General features: G+C 36.4%; 1 non-coding gene across 1 annotated transcript; it reads right to left on the minus strand.

The window, feature by feature from the left end:
- Positions 1-23,016: 23,016 nt before the first annotated feature.
- Positions 23,017-23,089, minus strand: TRNAV-CAC (transfer RNA valine (anticodon CAC)). Its single transcript has one exon. It is a non-coding gene; the product is annotated as a tRNA-Val (tRNA).
- Positions 23,090-25,956: the final 2,867 nt, after the last annotated feature.

The raw sequence follows: 25,956 nt of genomic DNA on the forward strand, positions 1-25,956 counted from the left end.
AATTTAATCATATCATCATCTACTCGGATTCGATACACAAAAGACCGATGCTTAAGGTAGCTCGCAGCCATCTTTCTTGTTTACATGAGCTAGTCTAGGTTTGGAGGGAGGCTCAAAATTCATACCCCCTTTTTATGGACAAATAAGGTCTACTTTTTTTTTAGTAGAGGGGAAGCTACGAGTCTCTACTCCTTCTACAATACACATCCGTGCCTTCAGGCTTGGAAATAAGACTGGTATATTGGTTAAAAACCAGTTTATTAATAGCTTGGACCAGTTATTTTTTATTCATAAAGTGAGACTCACTGGTCCCAATGACTAGTTTATTAATTCCTACTTTTTTTAAAAGTTGATATAGGGACCACTATAATTATTTTAATTTTAACATAAATTTCAACTCCAGTTGTGCATTTTTGTATACTCTCCTAGATTGAGACTGGAGAGAGTCCAGACTCCAGAGATATTTTTTTTGGAATAGAGCAGTGATGCCAGATTGAGGACAATTTCCCATATTTAGGGAAATTTTGACTCCTAAAAACGGCAAAAAGGGAAATTCCACCAAAAATTTGATAAATCTAGGAAAATATCATGGTACGAAATATTTTATTGAAAGCAAGAATTAATTTACTATAAGAATGCCAAAGTCACTAGATTCTATGCTTCTACTCTTACGCCGCTGTTAGTCGACAAGTAAGCCCCACCCCTTTCATGTTCGTCATTGCTCTGCACTTTCCTATTGGATTCCTTGGGAAAGGTCATACAGACGCGATTGACCTAATCCGACTAGAGAAAAAAACCTCGAGCAAACTAAACAGAAAATGGAGGCTGCCAGCGGTGCTGAAACGGTTAGGGAACCTAACTTGATGGATTTTGAATACATGTCTCTAAATAAAGTTCGTTCGTTTTAAAATTGTTTCTAAATCGAATCAAGTGTACTATACATATGATTTCGTGAGTTCCAAAAACCAAACCAAGGCTTAACAAAAAGGTAAAAGAGATAGATGGTGGAAAACATAGACTAAGATTAAATATTAAGCCCCAAATTGGTTTCCACCCTCCCCCACCCATGAGAGGGGATTGTCGACTATCACGCGCGCCACGGACGCCTTTTTCTGCCTTCTTATAGTAAATTCCTTCTTGTTGAAAGCCAACCATCTCAACATAAAAAATTATATAACTTCATCAAATTGACTTATTAATTACGTTGGATTCACAATAGATGGAACCAGTAGAAAAATAAATAGGGAAAAGTGACTTTTCCCGGGACCAGTTTAATATTTAAGACACCAGGGTTCACTAGTACGGAGGACTAGTTTCGAAAAATTCTGGATCACCCGCATCATGACGCAAGCCGCTCGCGCTATAGTGTAACTTACGTGCAACCGTTAAAAATTGTTGACTGAGATCCTAGAGTTAGAAACCCAAATAAGGGTTGGGATCCTTGAGAAAGACACCCATATTAGGTTTTGGATCCTAAAGATGAACGGTAACCCAAATCGAACTACTTGATCTACAATATCCAGTTTGAGCCACCTACAACTGTCAAGTTCAACATTGGACTTGGGAACCTAGAGTAAGAAACCCATATAAGGCTTGGAATCCTTGATAAAGTCACACTTTTAAGTTTCAGATAATAGAAAAAAAGAGGCCCACAGCCCCACATATATGCTGCAACATCAACATTAATCCAGGTAAAAATAAGAAATCAGTATTGTTCAGGAAGTACAATATAAACAGTAAGTCAAGCTACCTGATCAACAACGCATAATACATGTAATAGAGTCAACACTGCAAATTCACTTTTTATAAATAAGGGAATCAAGGCGCCCCCAACGAGGGAATCACAACAAAGCTGTACATCTACTAACTTTTCAATTTCATTTCAATTAGTAAGAAAGTAATCTCACAATTTTGATAAAGAAAGCTACTGATGTATGATTCTAGCTCATTAGACAGGCTATTTGTTTTCTATAGTATCAAGTTTCTAACTCTATGCGATGGTTCTATATAGATATAAACGTACATTCATTGAATAATTTTAATTCCCAGTTATGTATATTAGCAGCCTACTTTTGTTAGGTATGCAATAAATAGCTTAAGTTAATTGTTCCAGTTCACAGGACAGAAATTTGTTACTTATTTCGTTAAACTGAAAACAAATCTTATACTAGATTGATTTTACTCATAATCGGAAGACTAATTAATAAACAACAACATAAATACGCAAAAAACTAAATAAGCCGGAGTAATACCAGTTCTATCCGCTAGAGGCCGCCACAAAATCATGGTTTGGCAAATAAAATTTGTTTTTATATAAAATTGAAAACACCTCGGGTTTTCTTGCTAATGCTAACGGAGATCGATCTCGTTGTTAGTTACTTAAAATGTCTAAGATAAATATTTCTTGTGGAACAAAAATCATAATTAAAGCTTCAAATTTTTTTGCTTTTGCTTTTGCGCTTCGAGTTGCAAAAGCATTTGTCTGACCCATGTTGGCTGGGTGCCTTTTCTCCTTTTTATTCGCGTGCGGAATAGCATTGAAATTTATAAATAGTACCTAGAACCATACCTAGATGTCTTTGCAACCAGATTAGTGATGATAAGTAATTGATTACTCTTATTATGAGTTAAAATTAAGAGGTAAACCAATTATTTTTATCGTTTAGAGGCGAATTTAAACTACCAATGATATTTTTCTTTGTCAAAAATCGTAACTGAAAATAACCTTAAAAAGTGCTTGGTAAAATTTGTAATCATGGGTTATTTGAGTAATTAAACGATAATAGAAATATTTTATAGCGTACACTTATAATTATCTTTTTTTTATTTAAAATTGTAACTGAAAATAATCTAGGAAAGTGTTTGGTCAAAATTATCATTAAGTTTTTCAAACGGCAATAAAATATAATGCGAATATAATAACAAATAACTGTATTTAATTAGTTTTCTTAAAACATTTGTTTTAAAAACAAAGTTATCATTAATGTTTATGTGAAAACCAAATCACACTAAATTAATTTCATTCATAATCGAAAGGATATTTAATAAATAAGAAAAGAATAACGCAAAATAAAATTTCCGGGGTCGTATCAGTTTTAGTCGCTAAAGGACGCCGCAAAAGCATAATTACCTGGCGGGGCCATCTGGTTTTCTAATGAATTTTAAAGACAATCCGTATTTTACTACTCTTTAGAATTTAATTCAATCACCTGATTTTACTGGTAATGGATCTATTTCATATAAATTATTGAAATCAAAATTACTCATCTCAGATTTTTCAACAACAATGGAATTTTCCTAAAACATTTTAACATGCAATATATTTTTTAAGGGATATTGTGTAATTTTAATCTTACTGACACTTTTTTTAATTTCTGAGGTTTTTTACCTCTCCGAGTGACGTATGTCACGGAGAGGTTCTAATTTCGACGTGTGTGTCTGTCTGTCTGTCTGGCTGTTGTTATTGACTTACACCCCAGGGGACCGCGTTCGCAGTTTCCGAATCGAAGCAAATGTGTTCGCTATTTCCGGACCGCATTCACAGTTCCCGGAAAATTCAAAACTTGAGGCTATCCACAATTCAACTGACCACTATTACTTCATCTGACTAGTCAATTGTCCATTCCACATGGACACCAGTCTGTACACACTGGCTTCTAACACCAACATCTTCTGGTCTTTGTTTTTGTCCATCCCCCATGGACACCAGTCTGTACATACTGGCTTCTAATCACCACCATCCTCTGGTCTTCGTCCATTCCACATGGACACCAGTCTGTACATACTGGCTTCTAATCACCACCATCCTCTGGTCTTCGTCCATTCCACATGGACACCAGTCTGTACATACTGGCTTCTAATCACCACCATCTTCTGGTCTTTGTCCATCCCACTTGGACACCAGTCTGTACATACTGGCTTCTAATCACCACCATCTTCTGGTCTTCGTCCATTCCACTTGGACACCAGTCTGTACACCTGGCTTCTACTCCATCGTCATCGTTGGGTTTAAGACATTCGCGGCGATCAGCTAGGGTTACGAGAAACGTCTAGCTTCCCTAAGGTGGGATCACCACCAAAGGTTTTCGCAATTGCGGTTGTTCTTGCTTTTAGCTGTAGTTCGACACCCTTATATACTACCTATTTCAGTGAGGCGAAGCAAACGGCGTATGCTTCATTTCAAACGCCAATATTAGTCAAGTCTCTCAAGAATGTTTAATTGTTCTTTTTTAAAACGATGTAACGTTCAATAAGGCGAATAACTAACGAAGAAAATATTAAATATTAATTATGTTCATTTTAATATTTAAGATAATCTTGTTTCTCAATTCAAAATTAATACGGAAAGAGTTAAAAAGCAGTCTATGGTTTTGTCTGTGTGTGTCCGTCCGTTGTTACAGTAGTGTGCTGCGTTAGAAGTTCGTTTTGTTTTGATGTGTACAGGAATCCTACAGAACCATAATATTCCCTTTATCCTTAATATAAAGTGAATATGTGGAAATATTTTTCGTAATTATGATGCATTTAGTACTTTTGTAGCTTTAAAGCTCTATTTCATTTTGATATTCCAAAAAGTTTTTTTAATATTATTATTTAAAATGGATGTTTATATATTACCTAAGCTATACTACATCTGTTTATAGCATAATCCTTTCTAAAGTGAATACAAGCACAACGCTACTATGTTGGTCAAATGAACTTTTATTTGTCAATAGGCCTAGTGAAACAAAAAGTAAACGCTTGGGTTTGGATTTCGTTTCTGTAATGCAGAGACATTAACGGTTCAGAGTGAGCCGAAAGTTAAGTACACTTTAGGCTTAGATATTGTAATCATGTTGGAAATCTGGGCCGCGTTCAGCAGAGCCCAGCGCTGTTAGCAGTGTCCTACATAACGGGATTTTGTTTTAGAATTTTGACGTCACGGTTCTTAGCGCTGAGCTAGCGCGGTGTTCAAAGAAAATAGTCGGCTTTTTGGATAACGTGACGTAAAACGTGTAGTTCTCAGCTTGGCGAAAAAACCATGAATGAATTAATACAAATAGCTCTATGGGACTATAGCTATTTAATTGGCGTGAAACCAGTTGATCACGCGAGAATTTTGAGAGATATGCTAGTTTCTAATTTTAATTATAAAAGTTGTTATCTATCTCTATAAATATGTTATCATACAATTTTTGTTAAGCCTTGGTACCTTGCACGCTTTATTGCGCTAGCGTCATTTATAAAACGCCGATGACCGGAGAAAAGCTATGACGACAGAGCTCACCGGTAAACATTTCCAAAATCCGCTGTCTTTTTTGGTGAGCTCTGCTGAACGCAGCCCAGACCAGTGAAAGGTCTGATCGTAATCGAATAATAGCTTCGTGTTTTCATGCTTTTTATGGTACGCATTTACTTTCAGTGTGTGTAGCCACAAATAAGCTTTGGTGTTATGTAACGTTAACAGTCATGTTGACAAACTAAGAAAATCGTTGAGGTGAAACGAGAGGATAGTGTTTATATGGCAACCCTGTTGTGAATATGGCTTTGAACATAGAGGGCATAAAGTTGAGGAGTAGAAACTTGGGCCTTTACAAACACGTAAAGGTAGTATCCCTCTCTTCATTTCCCGTTTCTCCCCCATCGGATGATTTTAATGTGTACAAGTATATCATTATTGGATGTAAAATGTCGTCTGATTTACAGTATATTTGCTATGCTTTGTATACTGCTTAAATATTTCATAAATTTTAACTTAAGAAACATTTCCATATCTGGGTAAATAAGTTTGTAAGTAGTCGTCTTGACTCGGAGAGGTAATATTTTGGTTTTCCCAACTTGTCCTTTCAAAAAGTTTTAAACACACGAAGTTTTTATTATGTTTGTAACTAAACACGAACTTGTCTTTATGCACATCCATACTGTACTGTGGCAAAAATAGAATATAACTCGCCTCAAACATTAGGCGCGATTAAACCAAAGTTTATGCAAGGTTAAAGAATATAATAAATTAAATCTTATGGATTACATGACTATTCAAATGTTTCTAACCTAGCTCTTCAAAATTAAAATTCTTAGGCTACTTAAGTTTGATTTCTATTCATCTTTGACCCCTCAAAATCTGTAACAAAGCTGCTAGTTTAAGTCATGTGAGCTTTGTTCTCTTTGTTTCAACATTATGATGAAAAAACTAGGCCATCCTCTGGGACCGAAAACCAGGAAGTGTGTTTATTTACAGCTTCTAATTACCGCGAACCCAACCTTGAGCAACTAACCCAAACCAGTTCTAAAACATACTCCTTGTGTTACCATAAGTATTTACTATATGTATGTTTCATAGGTTTGACACCAGCTAATCATATATGAATTTAAATTCTATAAAACGATGTTTTCTTAGAAATTAATCATAAACTAAAATTTTGCGGATTTAAATAATAACGTGCTTTACATGCTTAATGACCAGGGTTCGTAGAACCGCTTTAAACAACTCAACCAATACTTCTTAAATATTCCCTACAAGTACTGATATGCACCATTTAATAATTATGACTGTGCATAAAGAAGAAACAAACCTATTTATTAAATATACAGGGTGTTTCTGATTAGCATGTCATAAATTAAAGGGCGTGTTCTTTGAGTCAAACTGAGTGAAAAGTGTCAAGAACATGGGGTCTAAAACGCTTAGTTTCGGAGGTACGGGCCCCCAAACATTGACCCCCAAAACGTGAAAATTGTCACAAATGTGGAATAAGACATATCATTTTGCTCATCTTGTTTAAACAATTCCAGTACCCTCCCATCTTAGAATTCTAATGAGCCATTTTCTAACAGAAGCGTATTATTAAAGGTAGAAGCGTGCAAGGACTGGTCAATAAAAGTTGGTTGAAAGTGACCAACAAAGAAGAGTTTCCAGTTAATGTATCATTTATTCGTACAGGTACAAAGTTAGCAGCAGTTTTAGAGGTATTGTTCAAAATGCCCACCATTAGCATTAGTGTAAACATGTGCCCGTCTAACGAACGATTCTTGGACATGTTGAAAGATGCTTGGAGTGTTTCGGATTGTTTCACACCCTTCAAGGTTGTCGCAAGTCGTCCACATCACGAACTTCACTCTTGTACACCAAGTCCTTGAGATGACCTCAAAGGTAGAAATCACACGGATTCAAATCGGGTGATCTCGCCGGCCTCGCAAATGGTCCTCCTCGTCGAATCCACCTCAAAGGAAATGTAGCGTCACGATGTTCTCGAACCATACGGCTGAAGTGTGGTGGCACCCCGTCGTGCATAAACCACATGTCACGTAGCAATGCTAACGGTATGTCCTCAAGTAGTTGCGGTAAAGTCTCTCTTAAATACTCGAGGCCCTAATAAATATGAGCCGACAATTCCGCACCACACATTTAAACTAAATTGAACTTGCTGACTCCTAACATTTGTTGCATGTGGGTTTATCTGACGCCATTCATGGTCATTGTGATAGTTAAAAATACCATTACGGGAGAAAGATGCCTCATCGTTAACTAAAAGAGCGCGTGGGAATAGATGATCTTCAACTCTAGCCACAAACCACCGGCAAACGTCTAGGCGTCTAGGATAATCTTCAGGGTTAAGAGCTTGCATCTTCGGAATGTGATACGGGTGAAACTGATGCCCTTTTAGAATTCTCCATACTTAGACGTGATTGATGCCCAACTGTCGTCCAACTTGTCTGGTACAAGTTGATGGGTCATCCTCGAACATGGTAAGAACGTCTTGTTCGATGTCCTCGATGACTTCTTGAAGATCTCGTTCCCGATAATTTCGTTTTTGTAGTTGACCCCTGTCCCTCAAGCACCGGTCAAAAGCCTCGAATGTTCGTCTATCCGGTACGCGACGTTGCGGAAATTGTTCCTGATATCGTCTCCGTGCCTCCATAGAATTACCCCGCGTAAGTCCATATATAAGATGCCTATCCGCATATTCTGCATTAGTGTACGCCATTATGTCACTACCGGAGGTTTAAGCGGCTCTGTGACTTTGTGAACAACAGCATCGTACTTTAACCGGCCACAATTTTTACGATCTGGGTAAAATCTTTTTGTTTCTGATTGTTTTACCTTCACGAAAAAATCTTATCTGGCCTAGGCTACATTTTTTTGGAGGTGGTTTGCACAAGGAGGAGTATTCTGAAAGTGCAAGCTCTTAACCATGCAGATTATCTTAGCCGCCTATTGTTTTTACCCACAATTGACCGAGCCGGACAATAAACCGGCTACAAAACGGATAGGATATGCTACTGGGGATCATTTCTGGGCTTCAGTCAGTTGGTCTAGGATTTCTTAAGAGAATTACGAAAATTTATTCACTAGGAACACTTTTCAGAAAATTAACAACAGAGAAGAAAATTGGCGAAGGCTTATTCGCGGAAGTTTTCAGAATCAAATGCCAAGGAGAATTTCTTGTCTTGAAAATTGTTTCTGTTGAGAGAATAACTCTACTGGATCGAAGCATACAACGGTTAAAGAAGTCCATTCAGAGATAATAATTTCCAAGTAGTATATACGTTATTCATTACCTTGTAATTAACCAGCTCTTGCTTTTTATTTTTAGAGAAATACATTTTTGAAAATAGGGCCCCAATTTATAATGAAGTCGAAGAGTATGTTATACATTAGGTTTTAATTACTGCAGGGGTGTGATCGTGATTTTGTCATTTAGAATCTCATAAGCTGTAGGAAAATTTCCTTGTAAACTTCTGAAAGAGTTGGCAGCTTTTCAAATAGGAGGGATGATACTTTAAATGACGACCCAGGTAATGAACGCTATATCTCGGAGAATGGCATAAACCTCCGCCTAAATTCAATTTATTTCCCTATACTTTAATTCAACCTCAGTCATTTATGATTTGTCATTGTTATTAAGGTCATTTTGAAGATAACCAACGTTATAACGTTTTTAGATCTGCTTTTGGAGACATGGATCAGAGACCCTATTCTCTAAGGTCCTTTTGGGGGAATTTCGATCCGAATCTTTCCATTCGGAGTCAATTTCTCAGAATGAAAGTAAAACGTATTCTGTAAGAACCTTATCCTAATCATACGGTGATAACCTCTCCGAATCATTCGGCGGTCGAAAGAGATGGCCGAATCGAGCATTCGGATATTTTACCGCCTCTCTTCCCTCCATCAATCTTAGATTCGCGGAACTTTCGCCGGAGTTTTCTAGTATTTTTCCCCGTACCTTTTTGCTGGCACCTTGGCTGCGGTTCATATTTCTATTTAGTATGGCTGCTTTGTTTTTTCAACTCAAGCTTCATCGTTTGCGATTTGAATATGGTAATTGCATTGCCCGTCGCGATTTACGAGTTCAAAGGGTTTTTCGAGACTTAAAATCAAGCGTGGGCAAAATTTTAGGTTAAAGCGGGAAATGGCTTTAGGCCTTGGCGAAATCTACAAGGTAGATCGACGGCTTTTTGGTAGATTTAAAGGTAAAAAAACGTCGTTGAATTTGGGTGTACCCCATATGAGCAGTTCCCTGTAGCTCAGTTCTCGAAATAGCAACCGCGATTCCAAAAAAACAGCGGAGTTTTTCAAAACTGCTGTTTTAGAAATAGCGGCCGCTGTTTTAGAAATAGCGGCCGCTATTTTGAGAAATAGCAGTGTTTGTCTTGAGTAAATTTGGATAACAATACAGTTAAGTTTTCTGTGATCATTTAATCAGTAATGTGACCTACTAACGGATCGTGTTTTTGAACTAAACTTAAATATTGTACTGTTCTTCAGGCTGTATCAGTTTACAATTCTCATACTAGGATAGAAAAATCATTCGGGAAAGGTTATTTTATTTCGGTAGTAGATAATTGTAAACAGTAATTTTTTGGAAAAGGCATATTAAAATTCGAGAAAGGTTATTTTATTTCGGAAGTAGATAATTGTAAACAGTAATTTTTGGAAAAGGCATATTATAAGTCGAGAAAGATTATTTTATTTCGGTAGTAGATAATTGTAAACAGTAATTTTTTGGAAAAGGCATATTATAATTCGAGAAGGGGTATTTTATTTCGGAAGTAGATAATTGTAAACAGTAATTTTTTGGAAAAGGCGTAACATTGTTACACCAATTCCAAAATATTACTAAACAGTAACCTAACGTGACCTGACCTAATACTATTTAGTTGAAATAATCAACTTTAACCTAACCAAATTATCCATATCTGACCTATTTTTTTTTTGAGTTCATATAACCCAGCTGGTCCAGCTTACACCATAATAAACAACTATAGTTTTTCAACTTTTTCGCATATCTGTTTTTCCGCCCTTTAGAGAACTGCTGTAACGGTACGCCGCGTTTACGAGAACCGCTGTATGGGTAATTGCTGTAATGGGTAAACTGCCATTTCGGGAACCGCTATTTAGAGAACTGTTGTTATGAGGACCGCTATTTAGAGAACTGTTGTTATGAGGACCGCTATTATGAAATCCGCTCATATGGGAACTGCTCATATGAAGCTTCCCGTTGAATTTATCCTACATTTAAGGGATCATTTCGCGAGATCCAATTACTTAACACAGATTTAATTGTTCATTTTAATATTTTTTTCTACCGGGGCTTGTAAGTTAGAGCCACCTATTTTTGACCAATTGCATCAATTATTAATAATTGCTAGATTAAATTTGGTTTTTTCGTTTAGCATCTATTTAAATTATTAAATTTTGGTAGGTGTGTAACCATTGATGGAGGGCTAATGATCTACATTAACGAATTTATCATAATCTCACGAAATCCTCACAATTGGACTATAATTTTCGATTAATTAACGTTGTTATTCTAGGTTCTCATTGCCTCATATTTAACCCTACTAAAACTTGCGCTAAGTTTCATTTGGACGAAGTTCCTATGCGCTTCCAAAAATTCGACGTATATTAACTGTTGTTTAGCGTGTACTTTAATACCCATTTTAAAAGGATATTATGAAGCAATTTAAGAATAAATAATTTTTATCAAAAAAAAAAATAAATAAAAATGGAAAAAAGGACTTGTTTCTATCTTAAGAAAAGAAATCGAAAAAGAGAAAATTTTCTTTGTATTGAATGTGTTCCCAATACAAAGACCCTTTCTCAAAATTTCCACTCCTTGGGAAAAACCAAAGTTTCCATCCTATCAATTTGAAAGCGCGCCAAATAAAATTGTCCAATAAAGAAAAAGTGGGCGTCAAAAAGTACCACGTGGCTTAAAGGAAGTGATGTCCATTTGGATTGAGAGAAAATTTTCGAAGTATCCGAATGACGATAAGGATTGGGGTTAGAGAATACGGTTTTTTCGGTCCACTCCGAATGAGGCCGATCCGAATCATAAGGATTCGGAGTGATCCGAATGATTTTCCAAATTTAGAGAATAGCCTCCATGGATTTAGGAGGAGAAATAGGTCGATTTCTTTTCCGTTCAGGACAGTTTGGCTTAATGTGGCCTAATTTCCCACATTTATGGTATCTAATAGTCATGCTACTTGAGCTTCTAGACGATCTAGTTTCCGTTCAGGTTTCCTGACTACAAGCCGTAGGCTTAATCCGAGAACTACTTTCGCTTACGGTATTTCTAGTAGAACTCCTAGAATCCCTACGACAAGCATTAAGTCTAGATTCAATTCTTTGAGCATGTAGACTTAACGCAGAAATAGTATCATAACTTCTATGTAAATTAATCAAAAATGTCTTGATTAGAATCAAGTCCTAAAAAGTATCGATAAGACTGAGGTTATCACTTGTCTGAAGGATCAGATATTAATTTTTCTTTTTAATTGAAACTTAAATGCATGCTTAAGAAAAAACAACGTTCTATTACCGTTTTCCGTTGAAATAACTTATTTTACAGGTAATCAATTTCAAAAATTTACTTATCTCGGGTTTTCGGGCACAATTCCATTCCCCCAAAACATTTTATCATTACATTAATTACTTTTGAGAGAGTACGTGTATGACATTGAGTTCTAAAAGGTTCCCTCATTTGTGCCCGGCATGCTTCGCAGTGGATACGTTTTAAAACAATGGCGGAAAATTAAGTAGGGACAGTTAGATTTTTACTCGTGGTTATGCAAAATGATGTAATGTCTAGTGTACTTCAGTCAACAGTCATACTGTTCATTCTCATAGCTCAGGACATGATTAATGCTGCTCACTATTTCTCTCTCTAGTTTCAAACAATGGTTAGAGACCATTCAGTGCCGCAGGTCGCACATGAATATATTTCAACTACAGTTTACATCAATTCTCCGTGGTCGTACTATTAGAGGGTTAAGCACTAATTTGTTCAGAACATGTCTCGAAAGTGTGCTTGTTGTAAGTTTTTAAAGCAGTGTTGCCAATGTGTGGGTAATTTCCCACATTAGGTTTGGTTTTAGGCTCTGTGGGGAAAAAGTAATATTTTTCCGAAATCAATCAAATGTCGGAATTTTCCTGTTCAAGGGTTAATAGTGCAAAATTTTCAAAAATTTATCCGGTTTAAAAATTTCAAGCGACATTTTGAAATAAATTCGGTGATTTTAAGTTTGGCACTGAAAAAAAGCATATTTTGAGCCCAGTTTTATAGCATTTGTACATATTGTCAAAGCCATGCGGAGTGATATTTCATATTAAACTTAGTATGATAAAATAGTCCAGATAAATATGACTGTAAAAAAGGGGGTGTGGGAAATGCGGCAAATTTTTAAAATGGAAGTGGGAACATCCACTTTCTAACATTAGCAACACTGATTTGAAGGTTTTGGTCATGGCTAAACAGACCGCTCATTCAGTTTTTTATTGTTTTAAAGCTTATTTTGACATGTTATCTCTCAAAAGTAATTAATGTAATGATAAAATGTTTTGGGGGAATGGAATTGTGCCCGAAAACCCGAGATAAGTAAATTTTTGAAATTGATTACCTGTAAAATAAGTTATTTCAACGGAAAACGGTAATGGAACGTTGTTTTTTCTTAAGCATGCATTTAAGTTTCAATTAAAAACAAAAATTAATATCTGATCCTTCAGACAAGTGATAACCTGAGTCTTATCGATACTTTTTAGGACTTGATTCTAATCAAGACATTTTTGATTAATATCTGCTCCTTCAGTCTTCATTTTAATTAAGATTGTTAAGAAACTGTTTTACATTTTCAAAGTCTACACTAAGCAGAAACATATAAAAAGGGGACCGTAACTTTAGCTCAATCAGTCATTTATTTATAATGATACTCCAAAAAATAAAAACGTAACTCATTGAAAGTTTGTATTCTTATTGTAATTAACATAATACAATTTTTAACAACCCTTTGAAACGCAAGGCGCTCCCCTAAAAATTCCACAAATAGGACCAAATTGACAGTTTTACACAATTTTTTAAAACGCTGATTTATGTCTGTTTAACCTTTAGCTCAAACTTTTCATAAGCCCAATATGAAATTCGGATATCCTTAAAACTTCTCAAAGACGATCCGAGATTATCAATTTCAAACTTTTTTGTAGCATTATCTAACGTCTGTTTGATATTAAGCTTATAAACCTTAAACACAATATAGTCAGGACAATGCCGACTCAATTTATAAGGGCTACCCTAAAAGTCCACAAAGGTGATCCAAGATTGTTAATACGCCTAAAAAGTGCCCTCTTCAAAATATGTAGCCGGGGAAAAGAGAGCGTGATCGAGTGGGCCATGCTAGTGGGCACTTTGGTAGTAAGTAACGGGGGTTGGGACTCCAGGGATAGCCCGCTCCATCACGCAGTCGACAACGCAAAGCAACTCGCGCCAGCGTGGGAAATAAGGCGGTAACACAGGGCAAATGACGAGTTTAAAAATTGCCTGGTCCAGTTCAAAAATAAAATCGGAGGGGGGGGGGTCAGTGGTCCACGAGACTACTAAAAAATTCAAGGGTAACCAGAGTCCACACATTAAAATTCTAATATTTTAATTATCCACTTCTTTAGCTTAGCAGACGACGTGCTCTGGCCAATGGTCACGGACCAGTTTATTTAATCCAAGTCAGGAGGGTCTCTGGGAGGAAATCGCGGTTTTCTTGATGTGTGGTTGATGGGCTCGAGACGTCACAGTGACGTAAAAGGCTGTTGAACGGAAAAGTGACACTTTGAAGTTAGCGCTGGTTTAGAAAATGGAGTTGGGGAAACGTCTTACTGGCCCTCAAAACGTTACGAAGCGCAAATGGCTCTTTTCAAGTATAAACGAGCTTACAAATAATGAAATTGTTTAAGAAAATTATGTCTATTTGAATGGTAGAAGTAGTTTTGTAATGAAAACTAATACAATTACTGTAGGAATAACATTATTGGAATTTAATTTTTAAATCCCGCGCCAACTTTTCGTCTGTCAAGTGTTCATCAGTCAAACTATAAGTCACGCCATCAAAAAAACCATATCGATTAGATGGTTTTTTTGATGGGCAAGCGCTAAGCATCATGACGTCAAAACCGGAAACGCGAAAAAGTGTACAGTAGGAAAAATCTCACATCGTTTAGTGAGAGGGTTACTGAACGTACCACTGGCCTAATGTCCAGTTTAAAAAAACCCTTATTTCCCACCCTGACTCGCGCTATAGCAAGCAGCTGGCGACGTGTTGCGCGTGTTCGAGTAGGCTATGGTCCGGTCAAAAGAAATCTTCAGTTCAGCGTTGTAAATAAGGCGGTGGCACAGGGAAAATGACCAGTTTAAAAATTAAATCGGAGGGGGAGCAGTGGTCCACAGGACCACTAAGGAAATTCTAGGGTAACCAGGGTCCAGAGACTCCAGACATTATCTCAACTATTTTAATTACCCACTTTTTTAGTTTAGCAGACGCCGCGCCCTGGTCAAGGGTCATGAACCAGTTCATTTATTCCAGGGCAGGGGGGGTCGCTGGCCCAATGTCTAGTTTTAAAAAAATCCCTATTTCCCACCCTGCTTCAGTTGGGAGTCTGACTCCTGGAGCTCCTAAAGTCCAGAGATGCATATGACAAGGATTCATTTCTCATAAGCGAGAATGGCCAACTCTGTTGTGTTAGAGACAGCCTGGCAGCCTGGTATTTGTTTACTTCTCAGTCAGCTGGGTTTTCACCTTTAAAAGTTAATACAGCCCTTTGAATTTAAATAATTAGAAATGAGAAATGTTATTAAATGAATAAATCTATACGGTTGCAGTTGTGTCGAAATGAGAGCAATTAAAAATGTGTCTTTGATATTTAGCTCTGATAATTTCAGAAACTTAATAAAAAAGTAGTGTTATGTATTTAACCAGTATTTATTTTATTGAAATTTATTAATAATTATTTAATTAAAAAAATTGTAATACTATTTTATGTTTTAAATTTTACAAATAAAATTCAAAACAGTAAACATAGGGCAAAGGTTATATTGTATTATAAATAGCCAGTGGGATTGATTTTAGCTATATCGCAATTAGAGCTCGACATTTTCTATCCATTATCCACAAATTAGTAATTAATTTGAATGAAAATAGGTGGATATCTTTTATTAATAATTGGGAAATAATGCACACACTTTACATTTAAATTTTAGAAGTTAATTTATTATTTACTTTGTGTATATAATATTCAGCATTAATTTCACTAAGGAAATAAACTAATTACCTACGAGAAATTAACTAGTATATATGTTTAAAATTATAATTTAATCGTTTCAAAACTAATATGGTTTTGAACCGGTCTTTGTAATTTAGTTATTAAAATTTGTGATTATCGATTGGTCAATATTGAAAATTAACCAATGGTGGAACTAATTTTTTTTAAACTCAATGAAACTGAAATATCAATGAATAATCTACCGAAAGAGGTATCAACCTATTATTTTTTTTCAAAAGAAGGTAAGTAAGGATTAGATGGCTTGCTGCTTCAAACAAGATTTTTAACCATGAATAGAATATTTTGTTAATTTTAGTCAAATTTAGATATTCGGTAATCGAGTTGATATGAATAAAGCCCTTTTTGCTCATGTCTATTTTAAACTTTAATCACAGATTTCGCTTACCATTTCACAAGCATAATAAACACTACTGAAGGGCGCAAATCTATCAGTGATCGGTAATGGTGACCAATATAGCAATTTGCCCAATTAATCAGTTTGAACTTCATTTGCACATTTCTATTCGTTAATTTGAAATGTTGCGAGAAATTTGAATGGAATGTAAGTAGATATCTCTTTCAGAAGATAATTTTTGATGTTGATATTTAAGATTCATTGAGTTAAAAAAATTGGTATTGGTATTTCAAGTAAGCTTAGATATCAACATCGGTGAATTTACGATATGGGCTTATGATGGTAGTCTGTCTATAAGATTAAATCGTTACTTTAAGTGTCACTAGACTACCTCCAAAATCGAGAGTTAGTAACTTTATAACCATCTCCTAGTCACAGGATATCCGAGGGTCAATTTTTTTATATCATATGACATGTGATAATCTATGACATGTGATACTATAGCTCAGTCAACTTTTGGCAAGGCCTAATACCGTTTTGCTTGACTTTCGCGGTCAAATTCCTTTTAAAGCATAGATCATATAGTATCCACCCTTGATTTTCATTACGCAACACACGTTGGATTCGTAAACCTCGACGCGCACAACGATTAGAAGCATTAAAATGCAAAAACAACACACTGACCGCATATATTTTTGGTAAATAACAGAGTCACTACAGCTGTTTTCGGGGCTGAACGAGCGACCGAGAGGGCGTAAAAGAAAAAGCCTCCGGCGGCCGGTCTCTTAAAGGGGGTAGTTTCGAGGGAACGAAATTCAAATGCAAGGCGCGTCCCTTCAACAAAAAACATTGAATTCGTTAATACGGACGTTTTAGGCAATTATAATATTGAAATTTTATACAATTAAGTAATATTTTAGAAAACTAAGCACTACTTTCAAAGTCTAAACTTTAAAAATACGACGATACGAGAAGGCGAAGTAACAACAAGAGGTAAACATTTTTATAAATGGCAAAAATTAACGGTAAGCCAAGGCTTAGCGCAATTTCACCGCCTTAAAAAAAGTGCCAAGTTTACAAATAGATTGTGGGACAATAAAAAGGTGGAAAATTATGAAATTAGGCTTATATTAAAGCTTGAAACCTACTTTATATTATATTTAAAATCCATCCATGAGCAAATCCTCAAACAATATGAAAATGGCAACGAAAAAGGACCCACTCTCAAAAATTTTTCCCCTTTAAAAAAATGGCGGCCACAAACGGGGTAATTTGTCACGGCGGCAATATTAAAGCAGTCTTATCTCACTATCGATAGGCCATTTCAACCAAAAGGCATTAAGAAAAAACAATCGGATTATTATGACGCAACTATACATAAAAAAGGCCAATATTGGTCGCGCCGATATTTACCAATAAAACAGCGTATCCATGCTAAAATATCGCAGATTGGGGTAGTTTTTAAAATTTAAAATTTAAATTAAACATACTTAAAATTAATTTTTCTCAAAAACCTTAAAAATGTTTCTAGAAAAAGGTTTAAATTTTGATATAAAACCTTTCCCAAACGTAACAAACGAATATTTCATTGCAAAAGGGTGGCCACAAAATGGCTAAATTATTAAATGTTATTTCTATGGGAAAATTTAACTTTTTCACCTAAAGGGCTGATTAATTTTATGGAAATGAAAACCACCCTTAGCAACTTTATTTTTTATACAATAAACTAATGGGTGGATCTTCTTGAAATTTTAACCACATAATTGTAGTTCAGTGGAATTTTTTCAAAGCAGTTAATACGATACAAAAAAGTTATAACCAATCAAAAAACCATCCTTATACATTAAAGTCGGTATGAAGTCTTATCTAAGAGAGCTATCGCTCTCCTAGAATACAAACTTATTTGTATTGAGTGGGGTGGCGTAGCGGTTAGCGCTTCGCCTCGCAGCAAGAGGATCCCGGGTTCGATCCCGGACTGTGTCACCGGGTCAGGCCCGTAGCCAAAAACGTTACGCAGAAGGGGCAGTATCTTTCTGTGAGGGGGCATGACAAATGGAATTTTTTTTAGAATAACATAAATATCAAAGTTGTCATACAATATTTCCGCATGTTATTGACACTCATTTAATATTTGAAAATCAAACTGATTTTTATATTGTAAAGAAATAGTAAACAAACAATTCTCAATCTAATTTCTAGTCAGATATTTTTCGTAGGGTAGCGAAAAGTTTCACTTTCTTCCATGTAACAAAGCTCGTCGTTAAAGAGAAAATACGCGAGTAGGTAGGAAAAGCTTCCCTTGCAACTTCGCAAGTCGATGTTGAGGCTCTAAATGCTAGTCTGTACCTTGACTCCCCAAAATTATAATATTTTGGTCCTGGATGAACAAACCAGGGACATATATCAAGGATAACGACATAAAGCAAAAACTTCCAGTGTATCAGGGATATATATCAAGGGTGAAATTAAAACATACAAGTGAATCATGGGTATATCATAATGTTAAACTTCCGATCCATAGTTTTATTAATTATTTGAATTTAAATAAATTGAGTCTGATACTTCATGGAGATTTTAAAAAATTTATTTATTAATTTAAATATAAGCAGACTCTTTCGGACCGCGGTCCCTCTTCAGCTGCAACTTTGACAATAATGCGATAAAATTATACGAACGAGAACTAACAGTTTTTTTACATATGTTTTTTAGCAATACTACATCATATCGTCTTACTCTTAAATTTTTTATATATATATTCTTTTTTTAAGTGAAAACCTCCCCACCCATTTATATTTATTGATCCTCAGTCTAAATTTAAGGGGTATATCCTTAGGATAAAGGCATCGAGTAAAAAAATCCAACTGTGTCAGGAATATACATCAAGTTTAAAGACAATAAAGCATAAAATATGTTAATATACATTCAAAATAATTTTAATATTTGTGTACCAAAATGAAAATATTCATTACAGGGCAAAGTCCCTCTAAATTAATTTAAACAAGTTGGGAAAACCAAAATATTACCTCTCCGAGTCAAGAGATCTACTACTACAAAGTTATTTACCTAGATATGGAATTATTTCCCTTTTTTGAAGTAAAAATGTACGAAATTTTGAAGCAGTATTCCAAGCATAGCGAATATACAGTAAAGCAGACGACATTTTACATCCAATAAGGATAAATCTTGGATACATGGAAATCAGTTAATGGCAAAAAGAACAGGAAATGAAGTCTACGCTTCAGCTGTTTACCCTATATTTTGATAGCTACATTCACAACTGGTTAGCAGTGTAAACACTATCGTCTCGTCTCACCTCAACAATATTCTTAGTTTGCCAACATAAGTGTTAACGTTAAATAATACCAAAGCTAAATTGTAGCTAGACGCACTGATAGTCAATTTAAGAGTGTATTTAACTTTCGGCTCACCAGGGAGGAGAGACTTGAGTGGGAGTGTTAAAGAGAATAGGCGCATTCTTTCGCATTGTGGCTAAAATCGTCTCTCTCTGGCGCTGACTCAGGGACTCATGGCGGTGTCCGCGCGCATGCGTCAAATTTAAAAACCGGCTTTGAACTAGAAGGGGAAGGTCGTGTTTGAATTTCTGCCATGGTTAACTATAAGAAGTGTTGTTTTCTAATTGTTCAAGTAACCCTAAGTATTTAACAAGACCCGACATGGTAAATATCGTTTTCAAACCATTTCCCAAACCAAAAACAAAGCTTGAAATTTATTGAAAGTGAATAGAAGCTCGTGGAAATCGGTCTTCCACTAGCTAATATCCATCTTTTACTTTTTTAAGTCTGGGTTTTTGGCTTTGGAAACGTGTGGAAGGATATTCCTTTCATATATTTTTAAGCGAATACCTTGAATCATTCCTACAACCGTTAGAAAAACAATTTGGCATTTTTATTAAGCCTCAGTTTCCTCCCAACAGACGTTGATTTTTGGTTGAACAGAGTGAGTGGGGCAACAGTCGATGGAAGCGGAAGCTGGCGGCAGAGAGAATTTTTAAATTCACTCTGCTGGCGGTAGTAAACGACGTCACTCGCGCCTGCGCGTTAGCTAAAATTGTGGAACGGAGATAAAAATTCCTACCCCCACTTTCTTTCCCATTTGCCACTGTATGACGGTTTTTTTAGCATTAGATCAACACTCCCTCTAACGTTCCTTACTCCCTGGGCTCACTCTGAACCGTTGATGTCTCTTCATTTCATACATGAAAATCAAAACCCAAAGTTTACTTCACCTCAGGCCTCAATTATTTACTCTATATTTCACTAAGCTTATTGCAAGTAATACTAGACATACCCGCCGGAGTCTAGATCTTAGCTTTCTTCATGTAATTACTAAACCAAGGATTATTCTATATACAGATGTAGTATAGCTTAAGTATTATATAAACAGCCATTTCAAATAATAATATAAAAAAAAATCTTTGGAATATCAAAATGAAACAGAGCTTTAAAGCTACAAAAGCACTAAATGCATCATAATTACGAAAAATATTTCATCATATTCACTTTATATTAAGGATAAAGGGAATATTATGGTTCTGTAGGATTTCTTTACAGATCAAAACAAAACGAACTTCTAACGCAGCGCAGCGCACTGCGGCACTAGTGTAATAACGGACCGACACACACAGACAATAACATAGACTGCTTTTTAACTCTTTCCGTATTAATTTTGAATTGAGAAACAAGATTATCTTAAATATTAAAATAAATATAATTAATATTTAATATTTTCTTCGTTAGTTATTCGCCTTATTGAACGTTACATCGTTTTAAAAAAGAACAATTAAACATTCTTGAGAGACTTGACTAATATTGGCGTTTGAAATGAAGCATACGCCGGTTGCTTCGCCTTACTAAAATAGGTAGTATATAAGGGTTTCGAATCGCAGCTATGGATAAGAACAGCGCAATTGCGTGAACCTTTGGTGGAAGCCCCACCTTAGGGAGGCCGGACGTTTCTCGTAACCCTGGCCGATCGCCGCGTATGTCTTAACCTTGAGGATGCTGATGGAGTAGAAGCCAGGTGTGCAGACTGGTGTCCATGTGGGATGGACAAAAACAATGACCAGAAGATGGTGGTGTGTAGAAACCAGTGTGTACAGACTGGTGTCCATGTGGGATGGACAAAGACTAGAAGATGGTGGGGATTAGAAGCCAGTGTTTACAGACTGGTGTTCCATGTGGGATGGACAAAGACCAGAAGATGGTGCTGTGTAGAAGCCAGTGTCTACAGACTGGTGTCCAAGTGGGATGGACAAAGACTAGAAAATGGTGGTGTGTAGAAGCCAGTGTGTACAGACTGGTGTCCAAGTGGGATGGACAAAGACTAGAAAATGGTGGTGTGTAGAAGCCAGTGTGTACAGACTGGTGTCCATGTGGCATGGAAAAAGAGCCAAAATGATGGTGGACTATAGAAGCCAGTGGGTAAAGACTGGTGTCCGTATGAGATGGACAAATGGCCAGAGGATGGTGGTGTTAGACAGGTAAGTAGCTATGGTAAGTGGAATACAATTTTCCAAATTTCCGGGAACTGTAAATGCGATCCGGAATTTGGGAAAACGTTTGCTCCGATTTGAAAACTGCGAACGCGGTCCCCTGGGGTGTAAGTCAATAACAACAGACAGACACACAGACAGACAGACAGACACGTCGAAATTAGAACCTCTCCGTGACATACGTCACTCGGAGAGGTAAAAATTACATATCTACGCTTTTTCAAGAACAATTAGATTTTCCGAAAACATTTTATCATGAAATTAATTGTTCTTGAAAAAGCGTAGATATGTAATTTTTCAATTAATTTAGAGGGTCTAGATCGATTAACAGTAAAATCAGTTGATTGAATTAAATATTAACAGAAGTGGTATGAGACTAGAAGTGAAGGGCTCTAGCATTGATAGTAGATCCTGGCACTAGTGAACAAATTTGAGGATTTTATGCCGCTTCCATCGCGGAGAGAAAAAAAATTGGTCGAGTTCCAAAAACATTTCTTACCCCCTTCCCCTCAACCTAAAGCGGCGAAACACGGACCCGGCTCCTTGAATCTAGTTCGGCCGTCTACCACCGCGAGCGTCTCACGTTTTGGAGGGGAAATTTCAGAAACCGCCACTAGAGGGCCAACCGTTTGTGTTTTATCAAGTCTTTTCACTAATGCCGAGTGAAGAATTTGGTTAGCTCAATACTTCTAGTATCATACCACTTCTGATATTAATTAAGGATTGAGTGGATAAAAATAACTAGAAAAAAATTTCAATATCTGAAACTTCAGTCAATTGATAAACCTCACACATATCGTTTGTTTTTTCGGCCTTGGTCCAAACCAAGACGTTTTTATATAATATCTGTCACTTCAGTCTTAATATAATTTAATTTTGTATAATTATGTTTGCTTTACCGTCATACATTTGCACTCTAAAATATAATAGTGCATTCAAACACCATATATGCTGTTTTTTCCAGTGCCAAAAAAGACATCATTTAGGGTGTACTTTAACCCCATTTCTATGATCAATTCACGCCATTTACTTATATTATTTGCAAGTATTAAGGAAATATTAGGCATTTATGCACCATTTACAGTGGCTTTTAACATCTTTTTTAGACAATCTGTTGAACTTCTAATATTACTTCGTTTAATGGTTTTAGAAGTAGGGAAAAAGTACGCTACCTATGTCACATTATTAAACCAAGTGAAGTGAAATAATTGTTAAATATTTATTATAACCACTACACCACAGACACGTGGTAAGTCTAAGTTTTCCAAGAGATCAAACTAATTATTATGTCCAATCACGATGGTTAAAACATGTATCTACCTGGGCTCGAACCTGGGACTTTCCGCGTGTGAAGCGGACGTGATAACCACTACGCCATAGATCCTTGGTAATTCTGAGTTTTCCAAGAAATCTAGCTAATTCTTTTGCCCAATCACGATGGTCAAAACATGTAGTTACCAGAGCTTGAACCTGGGACCTTCCGCGTGTGAAGCGGACGTGATAACCACTGCACCATAGATATGTAGTAGCTCTGAGTTTTCCAAGAGATATAGCTAATTCTTATGTCCAATCACGATGGTCAATACATGTGTCTACCAGGGCTCGAACCTGGGACCTTCCGCGTGTGAAGCGGACGTGATAACCACTGCACCATAGATACGTGGTAGCACTGAGTTTTCCAAGAGATCTAGCTAATTATTATGTCCAATCACGATGGTCAAAGCCATACTTCTGTAATTAACCAAAATTAACATACTTAGACTTAATTGTTTTGATCAAACTGGCTGATAGCACACCCTGAATACTTAATTGTTAATATAAGATAATTCCGAAAAGTAACTTCGCTGTAGTTTTTAAGTTAGCGGTGGGGAAAAATCACGAACAACCCCATGTTAATCTCCATAAGAAATTTAGCAAAAGCATGTGAATTTTACTTTAACGTTACAAAACGGTATCAAGTCATATCTACAAGGGCCTACCGGCCCTGTAGAATTAGGTAAGGGGGCATTTTAAATTTTGATGGGGCATAAAGGGGCAAACATAAATCTTATTTTAGGGGGCAGTGTCCCTGGTGCCTCCCTCCCGAGGCTGCGGGCCTGGTAACTTGGGCCGTCTTTACACGAGTAATTTAAAGCGCTATGTTTTGCTGCCTTTAACTGTCAAGTCGAAATACCAATGGATTATAAGACCACTGATTTTAATTATATCTTAGAAATTAAATTTATTTCTTGCATTTTACAAACAAACAATGTGCTGAAGCAAATGATGTCCAATAAGTTTGAGTTGCTGCCCGGTCTGCCTTATGGGCCATCCGGGCTAGTTTGAAACCCATTGCGCGTCCACCAATTCCCGAAGAAGAAAAGGAATGGAAGATGATACGGTTGAACCTACCAGTTCTAGTAAACTTTTGAATTTGATATCGCATCCTACGGAATTAGATCCCTCCGCGCTATAGTTTTGAACCAGGAAGTAAACCTGATCGGATGGTGATAGGCTTAGACAGTGAAAACGACAGGACTTTACCGAATACCATAGACATATTGGGTGACAATTGCCCCTCGCAGCAGGCATTAAACGATATAAACAGTAGTAATACATCTTATTTTATGTTAGTTCAACTTTTTGGCCTTTTACACCAAGTTAAGTTTTTTTTATTCTTTAATTTAAATATTTTTGCATTTTACCACAGTTTTTTACTATTAACTATCATGTGACCAACCAGAGTTCTTTATCATTACAAACTTATCGCTTTCACTTTTTTTTCCGTTTGTGTCGAAGCCTATTACTGGCCTACTATGCCAACATATTTAAATTTCCCGCCATGAATAAAGTAGTGAGTGGTATAGAGTAATGGCAGTACAACGTATGCAAACTTCAGACCCTTCCAACTCTTAGTTCAGTGTCATCCCCCCTACTGGGCGCGTACAGTATCCCCTCTTACAAGAGCGCGCCTAAAGGGAGGGATACACATTATACACCCCTCTCTAGCGTCACTTGTCTATTGTAGTTCGGTTAGGACAAAAATCTTTGCTATGTTTGGAAATTTGAAATATTTATTATCTAAAAATTGTATTTTATACTTTATTAAATACTTTATAAGGATTAATGTAAGTTATTTTCAAATAAAATAATTTGGTCTTTAATCTTGCCTGTTAGTTAAGGGCCATGTGACTACCGGCTTACCATAGCCTCTTAGATCAGGCGCTCGCTCTTACAATGCCCGCCAATCAGTGCATTGATGGTGAAACGTGAGCAGCGGGTACTAGAACGCGCGATCTGGAAGGCTTAACCAAAGGCTTAAGGTTCAATGTGTGGCATTAGCCTCACCTATTTACTTATTCTCTCTTTTTTTAATTCTATCTCATTTGTTTGAATTATAACCATTGTTCAATCTATTTCCATCTCTCAATGTATCCGATGTTCGTAAAAAAGCTGGTTCCACGAACAGCAGTCATTCAACAAATAAATAAAATTTTGGCCTATTGACGCTATTAGGCCAGTTTTTTCTTTGTGGGCTACTTTGTCTCCTGGCGGGCGATTCCTACACCGCCTTAGAAATACGTTGTAGAAATTTAGTCTCTCGAACAGTGGTAGTGGTTGGCAACAAAGAGGGTAGAAAGAGGGGGAGTAGAAGGCTTGGCAGGAGTGTTCTCGCTTTGAAAAGTTACCACTGAACTTCCGGTTTGCGCGCGACTTCTCGTGTTTGGTTGTCGTCGTCTGCTCCACCGTTAAATCAGCTAACCCTTTGAAATGGATGAACGAAGCCGTGCCGAAATGGACAGTAAGTTTTCGTAATTTTTTATGTTTACTTTCTACTACTTTAAAATGTAGGTATATTGAAATAAATATATTAAATATGATTTTGGACACTAGATTCTCAAAAAATATTGTTATACGAAACATTGGCTGAACTTGAAAGGCGTAAAGAGGAATACAAGACTGAAAATTTGGACTACATTAACCAATTCTTTGAGGATATAAATGCTGGCCTCATGTCGGATTTAATTTTGAAACATTTAAAAAACGAAATAACAACGGGTAACCTCTTCAACTGTTCCTCAGAGACTAAATATATAGAAATAGTGTTAAAGATAAGTTTGGTGGAACGAAAAGAGGGTTGTTTACGATCAGTTCTCTGTTTGGCTTCATCAACATTTCAACTGTTGTCAGAATCTTTTCAAAAAACATTCGTGCAAATGTTCAAAATGTACCAAACATTGATATGAAAACCAAAGCTACCACTCCAACAAAATACACAGGGACCAAAAATAAAGAAAACTCACCTAAACGGCCACTAAAATCTCCTTCCAAGATCTCAAAAAAGGGTTTCAATTCAATAACTTTACCAGTTCCTCTAATCAAGCCCAGTAGGATAATTAAAGTGGCAGTTAATCAAAGGGCCACTTATAGTAATGTCACATCATCATAAGTTTCTAGTCTAACCCCAAGCCAATGTGATAAAAAATATATTGCTCGTGATATTTACACACTGTCAATGCCAAGCAAAACCAAACGTGTCAAAACCAA

The sequence above is a fragment of the Phalangium opilio genome, unplaced genomic scaffold (genome assembly GCF_054372755.1).
Source record: "Phalangium opilio isolate 3A_F unplaced genomic scaffold, DU_Popi_V2 ptg000032l_1, whole genome shotgun sequence".
Lineage (NCBI taxonomy): Eukaryota > Metazoa > Arthropoda > Arachnida > Opiliones > Phalangiidae > Phalangium > Phalangium opilio.